Source organism: Ursus arctos, unplaced genomic scaffold, assembly GCF_023065955.2.
Source record: "Ursus arctos isolate Adak ecotype North America unplaced genomic scaffold, UrsArc2.0 scaffold_3, whole genome shotgun sequence".
NCBI classification, from domain to species: Eukaryota; Metazoa; Chordata; class Mammalia; order Carnivora; family Ursidae; genus Ursus; species Ursus arctos.
In genome coordinates this window covers 87084555-87098704 of record NW_026622985.1, presented here as the reverse complement: position 1 = coordinate 87098704, position 14150 = coordinate 87084555, and the positions used below count along the sequence as shown (strand labels likewise).

General features: G+C 45.1%; 1 protein-coding gene across 3 annotated transcripts in view; it reads left to right on the top strand.

The window, feature by feature from the left end:
* The window catches only part of CREB3L2 (cAMP responsive element binding protein 3 like 2), a 107810-nt gene that overhangs the window by 13331 nt on the left and 80329 nt on the right, over positions 1-14150 (top strand). Inside the window, exon 2 of one of the 3 annotated variants that reach the window (XM_057304333.1) lies at positions 13129-13250. The exons of 1 other annotated variant lie outside the window; for it this stretch is intronic. The gene's annotated coding sequence lies outside the window, so the exon portion shown is untranslated. Of the gene's footprint in view, positions 1-13128; positions 13251-14150 lie in introns of those variants that run through there. One more of the 3 variants, XM_044388603.3, reaches the window with a different exon arrangement.

The following is a 14150-nucleotide window of genomic DNA, read 5'->3' as shown; positions in this document are numbered from 1 at the left end:
ACCAGAAGTTTGCACCTTTGACGCCCTTCACCCTAATGTAGCCTGATGGACTGTGACCAGACATTCGGGGGGGAAAAAAAACCTCAAAGTTTTTTTTAGTTCCTTTCTGAATCTTTTTAGGCTGAAGGCCTGGTATCGCTTTGCACGACTAAATTCACACTTGGATTTTTCAGGCACCTGCTTCTGCAAAACTGAAATTGTTTGGAGGTTTTGAGGGGTGGGTTGGTAGCAGGTGTTAACATTTTTCACATCACAGGAGGGAAGGCTAGAGGGGTCTGGCCCATCCCCTGTTCCTGCCATCCCTGAAGCAACTATTTATGAGCGGGTATGAAGATCATTTGCAGTGTTTTTCTAATAGCGGGTATGAAGATCATTTGCAGTGTTTTTCTAATATAAATAACATTTCTGGCTAATTGTGAGATGCTGAGGAATACATTAGCATGAGAGTGGGAAGGGAACAGTAAGCCTGGGGGAGCAGCCCTGTGGGGCCCAGCTGTAGCACCAGGGAGAAGCCTGAAGGGCTCTCTGCTTGGCCCCTTCCCGGGGCTGAGCAATTTTGAATGCTGTTGATAAGCTGTAGCAAGTGGCATATAAGCCCCAGGCTCTCTTTCTGACCCCTGGCCTGACTGCATACAGCCTTTGACCTTCCAAAGTAGTTGATGTAAGGACAGCTGAGCGAAAGAACCTGCCCAGAGCCTTCTTGGGAAGCAGGTTCTAAGTTTGTCTTCCCTGCCTGCCTTTTATCTGGACTAACCAGCATCCTATCCAATAGAAGTTCCACAGAGATTGCGGCATATGAATGGACCCCCTCCCATAATGCCTTATTATTACTAATTTCAGTAGGGCTTTGGGAGGGAGCTGCTAGAAACCTGTGCCCAAATCGCCACCCTCTCTGGAAGTCATATGTCTTCTTTTTAAACAACAACGACATCACCAAAATTGCCGGTAATGGGGCTGAATGCCAATGGGAGAAAATCCTTAGCTATAGAGGCTAGCAAATTTGAATGAGTTACCTGATGGTTCTTCTCTGCGGAGCTGCATGACTGCAAAGCAGCTGGCCGATTGGGGGACTGGTTCGCCCTTTGCTGGTTTTTCATGAGATGCGGATGACTTTCACGACAAGTTCGTTCTCTGGTATTTGCCAACCAAAAGAAAAATATCCTGGTGGGTAGATTTATTTTTCCTCCTTGCCCTTTTGAGAAACTACTACTACCTATGCCAAATTTGCTTCTCAAAAAAAAAAAAAAAAAAAAAAAAAAAAGAACAAGAACCGAAGTTTCAGGATTGGAACCGTATATGTCTCTTAGCTTCAAAATACACTAAGTTAAACATTAGTTTAGCTTTATGAAGCAAGAAGTCCTGAGCCAGGCTTTCTAGGACCAGTGTAGTGGTTGAACAGTGCTAGTGGGTCCCAGGATTGTGTCATGTTTTCATCCTGCCATCTTTAGCAGGTAGACCTTTGTCCTTCTGGGCATTGCCTCATGATTGCAAGATGACTGCATCACCTCCAGCATTACATCAGCTTTCCTGACAGGAAGAAAGTGGGAGGGCAAAGCAGAAGGGGGTACTACCTGTATTTGATAAGCCAACGCTTGCTCTGAGGTCCCAGCAGGGTTTTGCTGGCTATCCCTCACTGTCGCAGAGTGTCCAGGAAGGTGAGTGGTTTAGCGGGACGCCTTGCTACTCTGAACAAGATGGGCATGCGATGGTGAGGAGGGAGGACAGGATGGATACTAAGTGGCCAAGCAGCAGTGTCTGCCTCACTACAAAATAACACTTTTCCAAACTTATAGGATTGTAGATCCCATAGGGTCCTTTGATATGGCTGAGCACAACCCCTTCATGTCACAGATAAGGGAACTGCTTTGTTTCCTTTCTACTTCTCTGCTCAGTGTGCCAAACCCCCCAATTGTGCTTTTTGGCACTCCTGGGCTGAGCGGCTCGTCCCAGATGTATAAACTGTGCCCAGAATGTGAGTGGGCTGTGAAGTCCCTTTCACCAGGGAGGAGAGTGGCAGGGACACAGGCGGTTTGTATGTGGGAATCAAAAGGTCTGATTATGCTTTCTCAGGAAAAGCAGCTGGCCAACAGAAATTACTGGGTGCCTCTGAGTATAGAACCTGGAATCTAGCCTCCTGGAATGATCACAAAAAAAGAGAAGCTCAGCCCTGCCCTTGAGGAGCAAAGCCTAGCAAGGCCTCCAGAACCACATGTGTAAGACCCAGCAGAGACTCAGGCTAACGATGAAGAAAAGCCGTGGCGGACGGGGGAGCCAGGCCAGGAGGGCGGCTTGGAGGAACTGGCCGTGAGCAGGGTTGTGTAAAGGCCTATCATTTGGTGGAGAGCAATGGTGTCCAAAAGCAGTGGTTTGAGAGTAAGCAGCTTTGCCTGGTTGGAGCCATTTGCTAAGGGCTGCCTGAGGCCTGCTGTGTTCTTTAGAAGAGTGGCCTGAAGGCAACCCTGTTTATGGACTCCTCACAGGGGGAGGATGAAGTTTGCCAGATTTATTGGGATGTATCTGAAAGACCACTAGCTCTGTAGCAGCTTTCCCTGGATTTTTCGGTTTCAGTCCTCTTCTTCCCTTCCCCCATCTCCCAGGACCGCCTGGGAGCCCTGATCTTTCTTTTCTGCCCTTACTTCTGTGCCCAGAATGTGAGTGGGCTGTGAAGAAGCCCACTTCTTTGGGGACCCAGCCAGTCTCCTCAGCGCTGGATCTGTGTGCCTGCTAGTGCTCTGGAGGGCGTTCTCTGCTCTTGCCTCGGGGCATGTGACAGGAGGCAAAAATGAGGGGACCGGTGTCTCGAGCTCTCCCACCCCACAATGGAGCAGGTGGACAGTGTTTTTGGCATTGAGAGTCTCTAGGAGTCTTAGCTTGGGCTGCTGCCACAAAATACCATAGACTGGGTGGCTGAAACAATGGACATTTATTTCTCCTGGTTTGGAGGTGGGGAAGTCCAAGATCAAGAGATTAGCAAATTCTTCCTGGTGATGGCCCTGTTCTTGGCTTTCTTTACATTGTGTCCTCACCTGGAGAGAGCGAGCCCTGGTGTTTCTTTCTCAAAGAACATTAATCCTCTCATGGGGGTCCCACCCTTATGACCACCTCCAGATACCATCATACATCAACATATGAATGTTGGGGTGACACAGTCTGTAGCAGTGAGGGTTCACTAGAGTTTCATGAGGCTCCCAAGTGACAAGTGGTGGTGACCAGAGCAATGTGCTCTCTGCTGAAAGAAACTTATGAGAAGTGAGCACCTGTCGAGTGGCGGTTCTGAAGCGGGGTCCGTGACCCAAGTGGGTCTGGGAACCTCCTGAAATGCTCTCCAGGACATTGAGGTATATGCAAATGTGTGTTTTTCATCACATTATGACCCCCAAAATGTTAAAGGGCTAATGTCCTGGAGATCGTGGAGGCTGAAAGTGATCCGGTGTGTGCACAGTGGTACCCCCTGCCAATATCCTGTGTGCGTGGCTGAGAACCATTGCTGTGCTGCTGTCCGTCCCCCAGAATGTTCCAGAGAGGCCCTGCTCCCGCTTGCTGCTGTGCGGTCACTAGACCCTGACCGCTGACAGGTGAGCTTACCACCCAAGCACTGAAGAGAGCTTCCCTGCAGGCAGCACAGTTTGTTGTCTTTTGTCTTCTTGGGAACAAACTCCACCCTCCACTGCCCGACGCTTTTTTGGAGATGCATAAAAATGAGTAGTTTACATCATAAGCCAAAAAAAAAAAATCTTACTTATTAAAGACATTTCGTAGTATTCTCAAGATACTGACTCAAAGCAGGCAAAAGTTGAAGCTGTCTTTTCTGACCATAAATGGAGGGCTCTGGCTCACATACTCATTCATGACACCCAGTGCTAAAGCTAGCTCACCCTTACTTTGTTCTCCTCCACTTCCTGGTCCTCCCTCATTACGAATTCTCTATGTCCATCTTGAATGTTATTTGACCTCATATTATAGGTTTCCTTCAAGCCATTGAAATCATTTTTGAAACATGGTTAACAGGAAGAAATTTTAGAAGCACAGACCTTTCTAGAATCTGGGCTTAGCCGAGGGCTGGCTCACTCCTGACCTGGGTACCGTCCCTGAAGTCACAGAGGCATCGCTTCCTTTTCCCCATCCGGGCCCCTTCTTCCTGTGTCTCTTGTTCCATTCTTGTGCTCTTCGCTCTCGTCTTTTCTTTCTCTCATCTAGGCCCCCCTTTCTTCTCTGACTGTGCTCTGACTCTGCCACTGTTTCTAGAGCTTTGCTCAGTCCTGACAGCAAGTGGACCCAAGAACTCAGGGTTTAAGAACATTGCCTCATTGCAAGGACTTGTGGACTCTGGCCAATGATGGCATTCTGGAGGGGGTCACAATAATGCTGTGCGTTGTGAAGGGTCTTTGGCCGGGGGGTGGGGGAAGTTGGAAACTGCAGAGTTGACTTTCCAAATGTCTGGGGCAGTTAGGGATCCAGGAGGGGTTACACTGTAACTGGGCCAGTGTATAAATAAAGAGCACGAGTAGCCAAGAGGCGAGCTAGTCACTCTTACACGTCACCGAAGAATTGTTTTGGTGAACAGTGGAAAACTTCTGCCCTATTTTGCCTTTCTTGTCTCCTGCCCCTGCAGTTGAAATACCGAGAACTTCCAGCCTATGGCTTTACCGGTTCTAGAGCAAACATGAGCGAGTCAGTTAGGTATTTTAGGAGCCCGCTCTCTTGTTTGGGAAATCTGATCTAGGTTTTCTATTTACAGGTGTCTGTAATGCTTGGGGGAAGCCCTGAGCACCAGCAGCCCCTCCTGCCCCTTTCTCCAGTTGTGTTTATCCAGGCCTTGGGGTGTGCCCTGTAGGCTGAGACCTTAACTAGGCCTCTGGTCACTTCTGTGGCTGACCCCGCCCCCGGGTAGCTTCAGGCCAGATGAACACCCTGGAACTCTGAGCCTCCAGCTGTGACCATCCCACTGCCTAGAGCAATGGTTTTTGATCTTGGCTACATGTTATAATTACCTGACAGCTTAAAAAATATTGATGCATGGGTCCCAGCCCAAGTGATTCTGATCTGATTGGTTCTGGGATAAGGTTTGGGCAGCAGGACATTTTAATAGCTTCCCTAGTGATTCCAAAATGAAATGAAGGTTGAGAACTGCGGCTTGGAGCTTTGCTACTCGAAATGTGGTCCAGGGACCAGTCGTATCAGCATCCCCTGGGACTTTGTCACTGACCCATTATCTCAGCGCCTGTGCTAGACTTTCTGGATGATAAGCTGAAGATCTGCAGCTCCTTGGGTGATTCCCATGCGCCTTCCAGTTTGAGAACCACTGGCAAGGTATCCTGCTGCCCTGCTGTGAGGCTGATTGGAGCCCAACCCTGACACACCGCACCAAGTGCTGATGCCAGGTCAAGCCAGATAGAGCCCAGGAAACTGACTTGGCCCCCCATAAGCTCCTTGGGGTTCAGTTCTACATCTGGGTGCAAGGGTCTGGGCAGCAATCCTATTTTGAAATTAAGGTCCAAGGGGACTGGCTGCAGCCTGTGCTTTGGGATCTCTTGGCCTGATGGCTTGACCTCGTGACACTTCGCCTAGTCTCCCTGGGAGAGTTTGCCCTGCCCTAACCCTGGGGTGGAACTAGGAAAATAAAACTAAAAACTGAAGTTTCAAGATAATGAATAAAACACGCTCGAGCTGGAATGACTGGACCAGAGATGATGGGTGCACAGCGCCCATAGTGTTCTTCCCCCTGCTCACCTCAAGCAGACACCTGCTTTTGAGCCCCACTGTTCTCCCTTCGCAGCTTGCACTTGACCCTCGCCCTTCTCAAAAGGGCATTCCAGGCAGACATTGCCAGTTCCTCAGGTTGTGCGCTTAAGATGCAACTATTCTGAATTTCCTTTTTCTCACAGTAGCATCAGTTACCGCTTGTATTGTGACTCTTCAATTTCATTGCACAACTTCTGAGTTCTCAGTAACCTCTGAGAGGCCACCAGCACCTCTCCCCTCATTTTGCCACTCTTTCTGGCCCTCACGGATGGTCAACTGAATGCTCACGTCTCTGAGATTGTAATCCATGTCTCCATTCCACACGTCTTTCTCAAGCAGCACTCTGTGCCCAGTGCTACAATGGGCTGGGACTTGGGGAAGCACGGACTAGTGGGGACCCAGCCCCTACCTCAGCTGTAATACCCCTGCTGCCCTTCTCAAACAGTCTCATTGCTTGTCATTCCTCATCATTTGGTGGGAATAGCAGTGGATTAGGTCATTCGGCTTCCTGTTCCCAGTGTCAAGGCCTGACCAGTGTCCTACATTCATTGCCTGTTCCCTGCTGTTGGAAAACAATGTGACCTAACTTACTAACCTTCATATAGCATCAGGGGTGACCCTTCCCACCTTCCTGGACCATCAGCCTTCATGTTGACTTGAGCTCAGTGGTCAGGCGGGTGGAAATCGAAACTGTCAGGGAGTGAAGCTAGTGTCGGGGGTCCTAGGGAGCAGGAGGGACTGGAGAGACTGGGGGAACTCGGGACCTGTTCATAAGAAGCAGCAGTCACTCAGCCCCAACAGGCTGACAGACAAGAATTTAGACTCAGAATTGGTAGGTACCTGACTTTAAAAGAAGCTAGAAATAGAGACTTTTGTGTGAATCTCTTGCTTTTAAAAAATTACTCCCCTACGTTCTGCCAATAAATTAAAGCTAAAAACATAAAGTTGGTATTTTTTTTAAGTTCTAATTGGCTTTATTAAGTGATTCATGAATCAGACAGCATTCCATCTAGCAAATAGAGAGATACTCCCAAAGTAGATGTCTTTATAGGCCATTCAAAGATAAATCGTGGACTCTCCCCAAATCCACAGAAATCTAACAAATGCTCCAACCTGTATCAGCTGTGCTGAGATTGTCAGATCAAGCCATGGCTCTCCAGTGTTCTGCTTTATCTGCATTTCATAGAAAGAGTACTGTTTCTGCACCCATCTGAAATGTTGCTGGAATTAGAACCAGAAATGGCATCAGGACATTTTATTTGTTGTGTCCTGACTGCTTTTTAAGCTCATCTTTTCCATTGCTCAGTCTTTTTTGAGAGAGATTATTCTATCTGACCTTGATTTCAGTTTTTCTGTAAAGTGCTTTCAGATTACAAAAATGTGGCTAGAAGTCAGGTAATTACATTTTGGGTTCGTGGAGCTCAATAGTCTCTGATTTAATTTTATTTATCTTGGCCTCATTTGCTTCATTCGTAAAGTGAAGTGATAATACCCATTGACTTCACAGGGTTGGTATGAGGATTAAATGAGATTTTTTTAAATGTGGAATCAGTTTGGAAAATGTTAAGAGTGCTCCCTGATTCTAAAGTATTAAGTTCAAATTAAAAGACACTGCGGGATATTGCTTCTACATTTCTTAAGCAACACCCAACGAGGTTTATTGGAGTTGCTACATAGGATTGATTTATCTATTTGTTGTCTTCAACATGAAATTAATATCTAGGCTTTTCTGATATTGCTACTAATTATTTGATTAGATGCCCAGTGGGTTATACCAAGGCCCTTCTCATGATCACTACTTGCCATTCCTTTTTCTGAACTCCTATAGGCATTATTTATCCCTACAGTTTTATCTTGAAATTGTTGCATCACCGACTCATATGTGGGCTCTAGGTCTCTGAGCAGAAAGGGAGATGTTGCTGCTACAGTAGCTGCTGCCACCAAACCATTCTCCACCTGGGTTGTCTGGACTGAGAAACCTAGGCAGGGTTTATTGCTAATCCTCGTCTTCTTTTTGCTAGATTTTGAGAAGACCTGCAGCCCCTCTCCCTGCAGCCTTCTGCTGTAGATAGGACGCAGTGTAAGGAGGAGAAGGAAACTGGCAAGGATGGAGGGAGGTAGCTGGTCAGGGGTGATGTCCCAGTGTGTAAGCAAGTTCAGGGAGTGTCTTTAGACCCAAATTCTCCCCCCCCCACTCCCCCACTCCCTGCTATGGCCTTGGTTCTAAGAGAATAAAAGCAAATCTTTCCAACCCCTACCTCCACATCTTTTGCCCTTTGTGTTTGTTGTGTGTGTTGGTGTGTGCATAGAGGAAGGCCAAGCACTGCAAGCTGCATAGCCTGTGAAATTCTTTTGTCTCCACCCTCTGGCTTGTCCCACTCGCACTGGTCAGGGCTCATGGGAAGCAGATACATTCTTGCCTATCCCTTTGCCTACATATTTGAATTACCTGAAGAGATTTTTTAAAAAATACTGATGCCTGAGCCCCACTTCAAGACTAACTGAGTCAAATATTTCGAAGATAGGGCATTGGCATTTTTAAAATAGTTCCCAGATCAGATTTGTATTTATACTGAGGTCTGCAGTTTATTATGTAACACATAACAAATAAAATGGGGTGATGGATGAATAGATTGGCAGACAGATTAGTGATAAGGCAAGAACAATAAAATGTTAATGGTAGAAATCTAGGACGTAGGCATATAGTGTTCATTATAGAATTTTTTCAACTTTGCTCTGATTGATATTTTTTAAATTAAAATGTTGAAGGAAAAAAACAAAACAGCCTCCCACACTTCTCCAGATGATTAATTTGGGGTCGATGCCACTCAAGGCCTGATGTTTGAGATGCGTGGAGAGAGACCACATCTGTTCTGTGCAAAAGAGTGTCGGGTCACCAGGTCTGAGCACAGGCCTGGTGGCTGGGTGGCCATTGTATTTTTAGGAAAGGGACCCCAAGAAAGCCCCAGAAAGAAAGTAGGTGAGAGCAAACTCCTGTTTGATAAAATATCCATGTTGAACCCTTGATTAATTGAAATTCTGAGTGCCATTAACTCACATATTAGCAGAGAAAAAAAAATAGATGTTTTTGAAAGATGCTGATTCTTTTGTAGGAACATCTGGTTCTTCCGTGTGGGAGCCGAATCATCTTGGAGCTGAGAAGCCACTGAGGGTCATCTGGTCCAGCCTCCCACTCTGTGTCTTTCTCAATGGCCTGAGCTGAATTGCGTTTGATTTGTGCAGCTGGGCAGAGTGATTCTAAGGTCCCTGTTTGGAGGGTGAAATCACTTTTAATTCTAGCAAATGAATATAGTTTAAAACAGCTTTCCTAAGAGGAAAATAAAAGCTGTTTTGTGCAAGGCTTGACTGCCTCTCTCTTTTCCTGCTATTTTACAATTGGACGTTGAGGCAATGGGAAGAGAACAGTGCCTCACGGAGAGTGTGCCGTGTGCTGCCCGGGGTTTTATTTCCCACTGAGTCATGGGGCCTGGTCCTCCCTGAAATGTGCAGAATGAAGTCTTTTTCTCACTTCCCTGCTCCCCAAACTTCATGCTGCTTTTACAGAGTAACAGAAGCAAAGGCCCTTCTGTCCTGCCTGTGGCGTTGGGGAACAAACAACAAAGACCCTTTAAGGGAGGGAGCTGGGGCAAGAGTCCTGCACATGTGAGGTTACAGTGTGTCAGCCAGCCCCCTGGGAGCTGTAGCCAGCGTGTTGCAGAGGCCAAAATATGGGACTTGTTTGTGGGTTCCCTAAAAGAAATACCCTGCCGATTATGAGTCACTCTCAGCCCCCTTCCCAGAGCCTCTGGGGCTCCCAGAGAACTCAGACAGTCTGTTCTCCTGGACTTTTTGAAGCTTTGATATGGATTAAACTCCTGCCCAGTCTGTCTACACAGCTAATGGCCTTGTCGAGCCTGATCTGTAACTTCTCTTTCGGTTTCTACACCTATAAAATACAGAGAAATATTAGTCTCCCAGCCCTTTCAGCTTTTATAGCAACTACTTTTTATAATGCTTCGCAGTGTATATTCTACGTTATCTCCTTGGAGTCAGACAATCTTCTAAAAGGGTTTGAGTATCTCAGGGCGTGATGCCTAAATGTGACTTCCCACTCTGTAATCTTTCCTCGAACAACTTCTTTTGCCTCAATTACCATCTACATTATGATAGGCCTATAATTTACATCTCGAGCCTGGATCTCTCTCTAAGACCTGATTGTCCAGTTGCCAGCTTGCTTGTCCACTGGGCTATCTCAAAGATTTCTCAGTGAAGTATGTCGAACACTGAACTTGTGATGCTTCTCTCCCCCAGGCTCTACGTAAAACCTGTTCCCTATCTCAGTGATGGGTGCAGGCACTCATCACATCCTTGACAACCCTTCCCTAAACCCTCATATTCGGTCTGTCACTCAGTCTCTTGTGGACCTTCCCTCCTAAATGTCTTGACTTCGTCCACTTCTTCCCATCTCCTTGGCCTCATTAGGACAAAGCTACCCCCATCTTTTACCAGGACCTACTGCATAACCTATCAGCCATTCCTCTTGCATCTATTTTGTCTTCTCCTTCCCATTATCTCCAGGTCTAGGAGAAATGTTTTCAAAATGCAAATCTGCTTGGGTCACTGTCATTCCTTAAGCCCTTCGATGGCTTTATATTGTTGTTATGATTTAAAAAAAAATCCTAAGAAGGCCTACATCTCCCTTGTGGCTTGACCTCTGTACAGCTTTTCCCTGGCAATCTGTGCTCCAGCCCTAAGAATTCCATTCCCTTTTTTAAGTGTTTAAAATCTATTTCTTCCTGCCACAGTGCCTTTACACACACTATTCCCTCTGTCCGGAACACTCTTCGCCTCTCCCTTTGCCCAGTTAACTGCTGCTTATCTGTTGAATTGAGCTTGAGCCTTATGGAAACTCTCCCTGCTCTTGGAGATCTGGTTGCCTTTATTTCAGAGGGATTATAACATTTTTGTATTTTCTGTTCATTATTTTGATTGATGGTCATCTTCTTACCCATTACTGTAAGTTCCAGTAGAGCAAGGATCTGTTTGCTTCTCATCACCATTATACCCGAGCACCCAGCATGCAGAAATATTTGTCCAGTGGATGAACCCAGTGAGGGAGATAGGACAGGTCTTTTTATTCACTTTTTCTTTTTTTTTAACGAAAGAGGATTTTTTTTTTAAGGCAGATTCTTGGCATTTTACTTTTCTTTCTAATTATTTCTATTTCTTCACTTTTATTTCTAATTTTATAATATGGATATTTCTGCCTCTCATCAGTTCCTTCCTCTATCATTCCTCATTCCTAGCTGATTCTAGCTTTGCTGCTGCAGAGTCAATGATGAGCAATCATTGGTCTGGAAATGCTCTTCAGAACATACAATGCCAACTCATCAAATGTTTTTAGATTGCCAGTCATCTTGTGAAAACTTGCATAATTAACTACTGGAGAACTAAACTGTGACTATGGATAGGAGAGTCATTAATTAAAAGCTCTGTATGGATCATTAAACAATGAAAGTGGGCTTCTAAGGGGAGGATTTTGAGACTGAATTATAAAGCCACAGCTGACTGAGACCCCTCTTGCCATTCTCCCTTTTCACCTGCTTGGCATTATGAAAAATAACCTGTCTCTGATGGGGTTCCAGATACACCATACTGAGTGTCTGAGCATAATAATGTATCTGGTGCCCATGGCCCTATGCTCCTACTTTCTTGGTCATAAGCATCTTCTATTACCTTTGGCTGCTTACTCCCTCTGAGGAACAGAGTAGACTAACTTGCCCTAGGTGTGCGTTCTTCTGGTTTCCAAGGGACACGTGGATCTCCACTGTGTTGAAAGAGAATGGGCACCTGTGGGTCACTGGCTAGGAAACCGTGTTGTGTGTTCCTTGTTGTAGTACTAAGCTGATTTAGTAAAAGCTTATCAACTTTGAGCACACACTCACTGTGAGCTTGTGGATTCAGAGAACACCCAGGATCTCTACCCATGAAGAGTCAACTCTTCTACACAAGGCAAAAAATGGGAATAGGGCTCCCTGTGACTAAGTCCGCTGTAAAGCTGAGGAATTTCAGATCATTTTAGTCTTTCATATAGGTTATTTCTTTAACTTTCTGGTGTGTGTGTGTGTGGTCGTGTATTCTCATACATAAATATTTTTGCGGAGACTCGAAGCTTCTATCCTGTGTTGGCAATTGGGGACACTCCCCAAACCAATAGGAGAACTTTGTTGCCATGGTGTGAATGTGGGAACTTGCTAGTGTAAAAATCCTTCGTGTGTTGATTGACGCACAATGTATTTATTGAATGTATTAAATGTTACGGTGTTTAATTCCCCTAGGTAACTATAGGTTCATAATCAAGGTTCACATCTGCCCATATTCATTATTTTCCTTTTTTAAAATCAAGAATAACTATTATTATTATTACAGAAAGAATATTACCCTGTTACAGTTATGGAAAAAAAAGACATCTCTCAAAAACTCATTACATTTCCCTAAAACAGCTGTAAATTTTTTGTTGCATTAGCGTTCAGACATTTTTCTATGACTATTTCTTTTATATAGCTATAATTAATATTCTTCATATAACTTTTGTGTCATATTCTCTTACATCCAGTGATAGACATTTTTCTTATTTTAATATTTACCTATTACTTTTTTTAAAAAATTCCAGTATGATTAACATACAGTGTCATATTAGTTTCAGGTGTACAATATAGCAATTCAGCAGTTCTATCCATTACTCAGTGCTCATCACCATAAATGTAATCTTAATCCCCTTCACATATTTCACCCATCTCCCCACCCCCGTCTCTTCTGGTGACCACCCGTCTGTTCTCTTTATTTCTTACTTATCACTTTGTAATGCCTATGTAGTATTCATTGCGTGTATGTTTTGTATTTCTTTTTTTTTTATGTTTTGTATTTCTTAGCTAATAGTCAAATATTAGAATTTTGGTGTTTCCTCCCTCCCTTTTTTTCTCTTTTAAAGAGGTTTGCTTAATTTTTAATTAATAATATTAGAAAGGTGGGAAGAGCCAGAATACACGTTATAAACATTCCATGGGTTTTTGCGACTATCCAGAGAAGTCCATGATTAAGGTCAGAAGAACGTAGGGTCAGGTGGTTTGCGATGGGGAGGGAGACCCTGAGTATTCTGAATGCGTAAGGCTTTCTGTTCTTTGTGCTCCCACATGTCAGAGCATTGCCCCAGAGAGAGCGGTTTCGGGTTCCACAGGGTCTGCAGTTCCCCTTCGTGTCTCGTGTAACAACCTAAATGTCTTCTAAAACCCTTTTTTTATATACAACTCAAATTCTGGGAATGCACGGGCAACTGTGGGCCTCTATGTAGACTTCATTGTTTTCTATTAAATTTGTGTGTTTCAGTATTCCAGCTGACCGAATTCGGGGACTCCGTTCCTACCGATGTTGGAAGCGTGTCCTATTCTAGGCTTTTACGAAATACAGAGATTTCTGAAGTATCTTCCACTGAGGCACACAGTTCTAAAGTAAGCGCGGCGTAGAGGTGGATATCCGCCGTATAACAGTTCTGTACGCTGGAGAAACAGCTCGAGGAGAAATCTGTTCTTAGAACAAGGCACATGCTGTTGGTTCCAGACATTCTTGCTGGAGGATACAAAAGTGGTGTTTAACGGCTGCTGGCCCTGCGCCCACTCTCCAGCCCCAAGGAATGCGCTCTGTCTGGGCCCGCACTCTCAGTCATCAAGGGCAGTTACTGTGGGGAGGGGAGAAGCCAGCCCTCCAGGTCCCCGGCCTGAGCTTTTCTTGCAGAAGAAGGAATCTGTTCTGACTTTGGGCTTCCCACCTAGCCCCTGCCCCTGCTCCGTAACGGCCCTGCTTACAGAAGGAGGCTCATTTTTCTTTCTTACAGTTGCTGTTTCTTCACTGCAAGTGCTTTACCCCGAACGTAAAGTTAAACACAGCGTTTATAGAAAGCTTTCTTTGGTAGGGAGCTGTCACCCTGTTCTCCCATCACAGACGTGATCTGTGGATCCACTCCAATATCTGCGGTTTTTGGCACATGCCATCTTTCCGAAATTGCTTCTCTGTGTTTTACATAGGAGGAAGAGAGAAAAAAAATTCTACAACAAATTGTCTATCCTTTGGGATTCTGTTTGGGCAGTTTAAGTGGGGATAGTGTTATTTTGTCCTTTCTCATATTATTATGATGATGATGAATTATCTTTTGTAATTATCATGAATGATCTCATTTAACTCTTTAACCCCTTGAGTTAGAGATTATTTTTGGTCTCATTTTACAGGTGAGGAGACTCAGGTTTGAGGAGGTTAAGGAACTTGCTCTGCTTATCCATGGTAAATGGTGCGTCCACACAGGCAGCCTGAATCCAGAGATCCATGTGCCCTCAATCCCCACGTAACAGTACCTG